Here is a 10,163-nt window from a genome sequence, read left to right on the forward strand (position 1 = left end):
AGAGGAAGACAGATGGGGGGGGCACCTGGGTGGATCAGTCAGTTAAGCATCTGACTTCTGCTCAAGTCTTGATCTCGCAATTCATGAGTTCAAGCCCCGCGTCGGGCTCTGTGCTGACAGCTCAGAGCCTGGAGCCTGCTTCGGATTATGTGTCTCCCTCTCTCTCTGCCCCTCCCCTATTCATGCTCTGTCTCTCTCAAAAATAAATAAACATTTAAAATTAAAAAAGAAAAGAGGAAGACAAAGGAGGGAAATGACAGAGGACAAACCAGAATGGGTGGAGAGATGCAAATCATGAACATGAGGTAAAGGAGGATGGAAGAGAGGATGAGAGGTCCAATGTGCACCTTTTAAGAGCCTGGGAGGAAAGAACAGGAAATGGGAGAGGGGCAATATTGACAAAGATAACGGCTGTCAAGTTTTCACAACTGGTAAAAGCTGAAGCCTTAGATTCAGGAACCACAACGAGTCTCAAGTAGAATTAATACCATTAAATCTACACATCAACCCTCATGGTGAAACAAGAAACCAGGGACAAAAAGTGACAAGCCAGTCACTTTTATTTATAAAACAACACTAATCATGCTGATGACCTGCTTCTTGATAGTAGCAACAGAAGGAAATAATTCAATAATACCTTCAAAGTGCTGAGGGAAGAGAGCCATCATTCCAAAATATTAAATGAGGCCAAACCATCATTAAAGAATGGGAGTAATACAAAGACATTTTGGGGGCACCTGGATGGCTCAGTCAGTTAAGCGTCAACTCTTGATTTCAGCTCATGGCATCATCTCATGGTTTGTGAGATCCATGCAAGCCCCATGGTGGGCACTGTGCTGACAGTGTGGAGCCTGCTTGGGATTCTCCCTCTCCCTCTCTCTTTGCCCCTTCTCTCTCTCTCTCTCTGCTCCTTCTCTCTCTCTCTCTCATTCTCAAAATAAATAAATAAAAATTTTAAAAAAGACATCTTTAGACAAATGAACGTAGAAGAAGTCTCTCCATGTTCTTACTTATTGACAAGACAATAAAACTACTTCTTACAGCTTATTGAAATCAATAATAGTCTATTCTCTAAACCTATAGCACTTGCCCCCAAAAAAGGTACCTATGATTCTCTCCATCATGCAAGTATCACCATCTATGAGAAGCCACAAGGCACCAGGAAATGACTTTTGAAGACAGAATGGTGATTCCTGCACTGAGCAGTGTCTCTGATTGAAATCGTCTCTTTGTGGACCCTTGATGCTGAGACAGGAAATAGGCATTCAAATCCTAGACCGATCACCAGTGGCTACATAACTTTGGACCATGTATTCTGGTTTCTTGTGTATAGATGGAGATAAGTGAGCTAGCTATTTTCACGACTCCAATCTCCATTTCTCTGCAGTTCACCCTGCACCTTCCTGAATGTTGGGAACTGGCATCCACCCAGGGGCCACACGCAGAGCTATTCCATGAACACAGCCAAGACAGTAGAAATAGTCTCATTTTCACTGCAAAGATCTCAAACCTAAAATCTAAGCTCAACAAATACAGATTGGTAGACCAGAAAGTGTTTAGAGCAACTTCTCATTAAAAAAACAAAAACAAAAACAAAACTCCTAAGGCACCTGGGTGGCTTAGTTGGTTAAGCATCTGACTTTGGCTCAGGTTATGTTCTCACAGTTAATGAGTTTGAGCCCTGCATCCGGCTTTGTGCTGACAGCTCAGAGCCTGGAGCCTGCTTTGGACCCTGTGTCTCCCTCTCTCTCTGCCCCTCCCCTGCTCATGCTTTCTCTCTCTCTCTCTCTCTCTCTCTCTCTCTTTCTGTCTCTCTCTCTCTCTCTCTTTCTCTCTCAAAAATAAATAAACATTTTTTAAAAACTCCTAAAATTTCAAAACTCCAAGTCCGTTCTCTCCACCCCCACCCCACACCAGAAAGTCACAACTCTTCTTTGACACACATTTCAGCTGACAAGACTCACCGAGACTCCTATGAGTCTGGAATTTCTGCAGCAGCCTCAGCTCATCCTTCTAAATACCTCCACACTTTCTTGGTGTTCCAAGTTTACCACTCTCTTACTTCCAACAGAGAAAGAAAAGATGATTTATCATCTTTCCTTTAATGACCACAAGAAATATTGAATTCTTCTAGCCCAAAAGAACATTTCCCACAGGGCATCATCTTAAATCTTAATTACAAGTTTATGTATTATTCAGGCAATGCTAGAAACTTAGCTTTGGGTCAGCATTTTACCATTAGTCTTCATTCCCTCTCATTAGTCTTTCCCACCTCACTTCCAAACGATGGTCATTCCAGTCTTGTTGCCTCTTTAATTACACATCAGTGAGAATCAGCTTTTCCCTAGAGCGTCCAACTTTCTCTGCCAGAACACCCACGATTTCTCCAACCAGAGGGCCTGACTTTTTGCTGCGCTCCTTGCTGGAATGTATTAGGGGATGCAAACAGGCTATTTATCACTCCACCATCCCCAGAAATCCAGGAGAAGCGATATCTCATAGAAAAGGATCATCAGGTTAATACAAAGATAGTTCGTTTCTTGTGGTGCACAGGCACGTACACACACACACCATGCAGATATTCACACATATACACTCCCATACACACACGCTTGCCCAAACATTAAAATAAGGCCAGACGATTCTTCACCAGTTGCTCAGAGATGCTACTGACTTAATCAAAAGACCTAAGATTTGAAAAAGAGTAGCTATTACTTATCAGGCGCTGTGTGCAGGTAATTTGACTAAACCCCGGTGCCGTTTGGCCCTACTCCATGTATTGCTTCATTGCTTCTCCTTCACCCTTTCAAATACTCTGGGTACTTTGACCCCCACGTGCCATGAGACTTTTGTGAAGGAGCCTTTTTCTTCTTCCTGTGTGAGCCCAAGCGTCATGAACAAAACACCCCACCTCCTTGCTCTCTCTCAGGGAGAGTAATGAAAAGAACTCAATTTGAAACTGATGCCACTCCTCACAGGACACAAAAAGGTCAACCTACCAGCCACCCTGACTTCTGTTTTTCCCTTCCCTTGTGTTTTGTATGATGCTGGGCCCATCAGGAGGAGAGCAAAGAGCCCAAAACTTTTCAGCACAATCACTGTTCCTAAAGTGCTGAGGCAGGAATAGGCGAACAAAATATAGATAATATATCATTTTCTTTTTTAGCTTTTTATTTATTTAATGTTTTCCTTGTTTTTGAGAAAGCACAAGTAGGGGAAGGGCAGAGGATCTGCAGCGGGCTCTGCACTAACAGCAGTGAGCTGGATGTGGGGCTTGAATTCATGAACCGTGAGATCATGACCTCAGCCGAAGTTGGATGCACAAGTGACTGAGCCATCCAGGCACCCCATCTTTTTTAGCTTTTCAAAATAGTTTTTATTTTAATTCCAGTTAGTTGATATACAGAGCTATATTAGCTTCAGGCATACGATACAGTAATTCAACACTTCCATACATCACAAGTGCCCTCCTTAATTCCCATCACCTGTTTCACGCATCTCTTCCCCACTTTCTTTTCTTTTTGGGGTATAATTCATATACTGTAAAGTGTACATTCTTACCCATATAGCTATATAAAGTTTTACTTATTTATACAACCACCACCCAAATCAAGGCATAGAACATTTCTGTCACTCCAGAAAATTCCCTTGAACCTCTTTCCTGTGCAATACCCACATCCCTCATCAATAACCACTCTCTGACTTTTACCATCATCAGTTATGTTTGCCTGTCTTTAACACTATATATGTGGAATAACATAGTATGTGTACTTTTGTGCCTGGTTTCACTTGTTCAACAAAACTTTTTTTTTTTAAAGCGTCTTTTCTCTGCAGCATAATCCGGGAAAGTCTCACGGTGACTCATAAGTCCATTAATTGGGCAGTGACACTCAGCCCAGTATCTTTTATGTATATTTAGAAATTTTCTTAACGTACCATTGTGATAATATTATATCTGTTTAAAAAGTACATTAAATTTTATACATAAATGTTAAAAAGTAAAAAATAAATAACTTTCTTATGTTAGGTAACTTTTGTTGTTGTTTTTAAGTTTATTTATTTAAATAACTTCTACACACAATGTGGGTTCAAAGTTGCAATCCTAAGATCAAGAGCCACATGCTCTTCCAACTGAGCCAGCCAGGTGCCCCTCGAGAGAACTTTAAAATAATTTTTTAATGTTAATATATTTTTGAGAGAGAGTGAGAGCATGAGTGGGGGAGGCGCAGAAAGAGAGGGAAACACAGAATCCAAAGCAGGCTCCAGGCTCCGAGCTGTCAGCACAGATCCCGAGGTGGGGCTCAAACGCACAAACTATGAGATCATGACTTGAGCTGATGTCGGACCCTTACCTGACTGAACCATCCAGGCACCCAACCCACCTACTCTCTCTCTCTCTCTTTTTTTTTTGCATTCTTTTTTTAAAAAATAATTTATTGTCAAGTTGGTTTCCATATAACACCCAGTGCTCATCCCCACAAGTGCCCTCCCCCATGCCCATCACCCCCCTTCCCCTCTTCCCCACTCCCATCAGCCCTCAGTTTGTTCTCAGCATTCATGGGTCTCTCATGGTTTGCCTCCCTCCCTCTCCCCCACTATTTTTCCCCTTTTTCTCCCTCATGGTCCTCCGTTATCTTCCTCCTAATCCACCTATATGTGCAAACATCTGGTATCTGTTCTTCTCTGCCTGACTTATTTCACTCAGCATAACACCATCAAGTTCCATCCATGTTGCTACACATGGCCAGATTTCATTCTTTCTCATTGCTATGTAGTATTCCATTGTATAAATATAACACATCTTGATCCATTCATCCGTTAATGGACACTTAGCTTCTTTCCATGTTTTAACTATTGTGGAGAGTGCTGCTATGAACATTGGGGTCCATGTGCCCCTATGCATCAGCACTCCTGTATCCCTTGGGTAAATTCCTGGCAGTGCTATTGCTGGGTCATAGGGAGTTCTATTGTTAGTTTTTTGAGGATCCTCCACACTGTTTTCCAGAGGGGCTGCACCAGCTTACATTCCCACCAACAGTGTAGGAGGGTGCCCGTTTCTCCACATCCTCACCAGCATCTAGAGTCTCCTGATTTGTTCACTTTAGCCACTCTGACTGGCATGAAGTCGTATCTCAGTATGGTTTTGATTTGTATTTCCCTGATGATGAGGGACGCTGAGATTCCTTTCATGTGTCTGTTGGCCATCTGAATGTCCTCTTTGGAGAAGTGTCTGTTCATGTCTTCTGCCCATTTCTTCACTGGATTATTCGTTTTTTGGGTGTGGAGTTTGATGAGTTCCTTATAGATTTTGGATACTAGCCCTTTATCTGATATGTCATTTGCAACTACCTACTCTTTTAATTATGTCTTTTGAAGAGCAGAGGTTCTTAACTTTAATGAAGCTTATTTTGTCTTCTTCTTTTCTCCTTGATGTGGTAGTGGCTTTTTGTGTCCAGTTTAAGAAATCTTGCCTAGGGGCACCTAGGTGGCTCGGTTGATTGAGTGTACAATTCTTCATTTCGGCTCAGGATATGATCTCATGGTCATGAAACAAAGCCCCACGTCTGGCTCCGCGCTGGACATGGAGCCTGCTTAAGATTCTCTCTCCCTCTGCCCTTCCCCCACACTCTCTCAAAAAAAAGTTTATTCTAAAACTCCATGGTCATCTTCCTTTGTTATATTCTAGAAGCTTTACTGGTTTACGATTTGCATTCAGAGCTATGACCCATCTTGAATTAATCTTTATGGTGTATGGTCACGTTCAAGATTCTTTCCCTCCTCCCCCAAATAGATACAGCTTTCTCCAGCACCATTTATTGAAAAGTAATCTTTTCTCCATTAAATTGCACTGGCGACTTCACTGCAAATCAAGCAAGCACACATGTACATATCTCTTTCTGGACTCTTATCTGTTCTATTGGTCTATGTGTCCATCCTTGCACCAAAATATTACTTCCATGACATAGAATTAGTTTGTGTGTCTGATTAATATAAACATTTACCTCTGCGCATTTTCCTACTTCACATCTAATCCACTTAATGGTGGGACAGAAGAAGAGATGGCTCTACTCCACCCCATTTTTCCTCCTCCGAAAAATTTTATAAGTGACTATTTAATAAAGATCCTCTTAACTTCTTCTTTAAAGATTTTTTAAATGTTTATTTATTTATTGTGAGAGAAAGAGTGCATGTGAGCAAGGAAGAGGCAGAGAGAGAATCCCAAGCAGGCTCCATGCTGTCAGCACAGAGCCCAACACAGGGCTTGATCTCACAACCACAAGATCAGCACCTGAGCCAATATCAAGAATCAAATGCTTAACCAACTGAACTGCCCAAGCACCCCTAAGATTTTATTTTCAAGTAATATCTATACCCAAGGTGGGGCATGAACTTACAACACCGAGATCAAGAGTCACATGCTCCACCCACTGAGGCAGCCGGATGCCCCCCTCTTGGCTTTTTTTGGAGAAAACTGAGAAGACTGGATAACTGAAAAACAAGTTATTTTTAAGTGAATATGAATGAGACAGGAAACAACAGAATGATAAAAACAGTACTATGTTGATGCTTCAAAATACCTACCAATCAATTATCTACATGTTTGGGATTTTATTCATTATGAAAAATAGTCAAAACCTTGCATGACTTGCTGTTTGGAAAAGCTGCTGTGGTAACTATTACATACACATTGTTTTCAGAACTCAGAATATGAAAGAGATTTAAAAAATAATGACAGAATAGAAGTTACAAAGCACAGGCACGTACTTATATGTACATATAGTTTTGTTCTATGAAGAGGTAACATAATAGGTGAAGCAAAAGCAATTTCAGAAGAAATGTTCCCGAGAAGAAGAAAGTCTTGAGTCCACAAATCACAACGACTAAATTGATGGAGAGCTGCTCCTGAACCACAAAGAAATGAACTGATAAAGTCATCAGAAATTAAAAGAAAGTTCGGAAATGTGACCCATTACATATATAATATACAAAACTCAGCGACTTCCTTATGTAAGAAAGGTAGCACATGAGAAAATGGAATTTTCTATGTAGATGTTCCTTCCCCAATCACATATACACACAGACACATAAAAATGTCATTAATCTGGCAGTAAATCCAGGCTAAAGATCAATCAGACCCATAGTGAGAGTAAGAACTGGTTGTTGTTTCCAGAAATGTTGAAGGTCTTAAAGACTAAAAGCAGAATTGGATCATAATGACAGAGAAACCAGGGCAGAGAAAGCCAAAAGGCAAAATAAGTACAGGACAAGGTTTTAGCAGAGGCACTGGTCATTTCTAACCAACAAAGCTCCAGGCACAGAATTGTCAAGAACTCCTGGGTGGCTTAGTCAGTTAAGTGTCCGACTCTGGATTTTGGCTCAGGTCATGATCTCATGGTTTGTGGGATCAAAAGCTCCACATCAGGCTCTGCACTGACAGCATGGAGCCTGCTTGGTATTCTTTCTCTCTCTGTCCCTCTCTGCTCCTCCCCTATTCACATGCTCCCTCCCTTTCTCTCTCTCAAAATAAATAAGTACACTTAAAAAAAAAAAGAATTGGCAGGAATGGAAGACAGAGCCAGCATTTAAGCTAATTACATAATGGATCATCTTTGACAATTGGGCCAAGTAGTCCATCCTCTGCCCAGTGTTGACAGAACAGTGGTCTACAGTACATGCACTTGGCATGCACTCTAAGAGTTACATCTTAAATCTAAACAGAGGGAAAGGTGTGCCTACTAGTTTATGATGGATGTTAGAGCTTGATCCAGCTCCTCCCAGGAATACAACGCACCAAGGCACACTCCTTCCCACTCCTTGCCACCCCATTCTCTTCCCTTCCCATTCCTAAACTCACGTTGGCAGTCAAAGAGGGCCTTCCACACACAGCAAAGGTAAGTCCACCTTTGAAACTTCTCCACAACCACAAAGCCAAGAATACACAGGACCACGGAAGGAATCAGTATTTGGGGTGAACATACAAACATTGGTTGCCCATTCCAATCAGCATAAAAATAAATGTACAACTAAGGACAACCAATCATTTGAAGAAAGTCAGTAGCCTGAGAGAGGTGTAGCCAACTGAACGAAAAACTGAAGAAAACTGAAGAAAAATTTTACTGGGGGCCTTAAAAGAAGACCTGAACAAATGGAGATATAAGCCATGCTAATGGAAGGGAAGGGGACACTGTAAACCTTTTGATTCTCTGCCAAATAATATATGAAACCAGTGTACTTCAAATAAAAACCCAACAGATTTTCCATGGAATGTACACACACACACACAGGAAGGATTCCAAGCTTCATAGAAAAATCAATGTGCAAGAATATCCTTGTCAATTATGAAAAAGAACGAGAGAGAAATTTCCTACCAAATATTAAAACTTACCATGAGGATTTGCAATTAAAGCAGGAGGGTATTTGAAATGGATAAGCAAATGGAAGAGAATAGGTAGTTAGGGTTCAATACACGATAAAGATGACATTCTGAATAAAAGGGAAAAGTTATGAAGTAAGTGCTATGGATGGATGGGGAGACCATTTGAGGAAAAATTTAAGCTTCTACTTAACAACTTGGAGCATAAATTCCAGAGAGATCAAAGACATAAATGCACATAATAAGAACAGAAAAGTATTAGAAGAAAATTAGTAAATATTTTAATCATCTCAGGGTGTGAGTAATCTTTCTGAACATGGCAGGGAAGTAATTAAGAACTGACTTATCAATTTGAGCACATAAGATTAAAATTATGCAAAATTAAATTCAGTAAATAGAATAAGAGGCAAAGAAGAAGCTGGGGGGAAAATTCAACATTTAAAATTGAAAGTCTTGGAATGCCTGGGCGACTCAGTCGATTAAGCATCCGACTTTGGCTCAGGTCATGATGTCACAGCTCTGGGTTCAAGCCCCACATCGGGCTCTGTGCTGTCAGCTCAGAACCTGAAGCCTGCTTCAAATTCTGTGTCTCCCTCTCTCTCTGCTCCTTTCCCACTCACACTCTGTCTCTCTCTCTCTCAAAAATAAATAAACATTAAAAAATGTTTAATTGAGAGTCCTAATGCTTACGTAAAGCATTTCTACAAATCAAAAATACAAGGATTCATAACGCAGCATGAAAAAGAGGCAAAAGATACAAGAGATACTCGACAAAAGAGATTCCAAAGTTTGATTAACATATATTAAGCAAAGAAATGCAAATTAAAACAGTAAGATTAACTTCAATGGAAAAGATTGATAATCCTTTTCAGAGAGAATATAAGGGGGAAAAACACTGTGAGACATAGCTAATGAGAGTATTTACAGAGACAAACTCTCTTGATCCTATCTGGCAATATTAAAGGTGAAAAATTGTGCATGCATTTTCTCCAACAATTTTAGTACTAGGATTTTTCCCAAGTAAATACGTACAAAAGAGTGGAGGAATACTGATTATAGCATCTTTGTAATAATGAGAAACTGGAAACAAGCTAAAGATTCATCACTAGGTTATTCATTACTTAAAGTACATTTATAGATAAAGTCCTATGCAGCTGTTTAAAAAAGAATGGAGGGGCGCCTGGGTGGCTCAGTCAGTGAAGTGTCCGACTCTATCTCACTTCAGGTCATGATCTCATGGTTGGTGAGTTCAAGCCCTGCATCAGGCTCCATGCTGACCATGCAAAGCCTGCTTGGGATCCTCTCTCTACTCTCTCTCTCTGCCCCTCCTCTCTCCCTCATTCTCCCTCTCTCTCCCTCTCTGATAAACAAACAAACATTAAAAAGAAAAGAAGAAGAAATGGAGTAGCTTCACATAGGTGGTTCTCACATGGAGGCCATCTTGCCTCTCCCTCCAGGGGCCATTTATTTAGAGATACTTTGGGTTGTCACAACCTGGAAGGAGGTGTGCTACTGACATCTAGTGGGTAGAGGCCAAGGATGCTGATAAACATTCTATAATCACAGGACAGTTCCCACCAGAAAGAATTATCAGGCCCTAAATGTCTACAGCGTTGAGTTTAAGAAACTGTGCTCCCCTCCTACACTGTTGGTGGGAATGTAAACTGGTACAGCCCCTCTGGAAAACAGTGTGGAGGTTCCTCAGGAAACTAACAATAGAACTCCCCTATGACCCAGCAATAGCACTGCTAGGAATTTACCCAAGGGATACAGAAATGCTGANTCTGTG

Source organism: Crocuta crocuta, unplaced genomic scaffold, assembly GCF_008692635.1.
Source record: "Crocuta crocuta isolate KB4526 unplaced genomic scaffold, BGI_CrCroc_1.0 scaffold218, whole genome shotgun sequence".
NCBI lineage: Eukaryota > Metazoa > Chordata > Mammalia > Carnivora > Hyaenidae > Crocuta > Crocuta crocuta.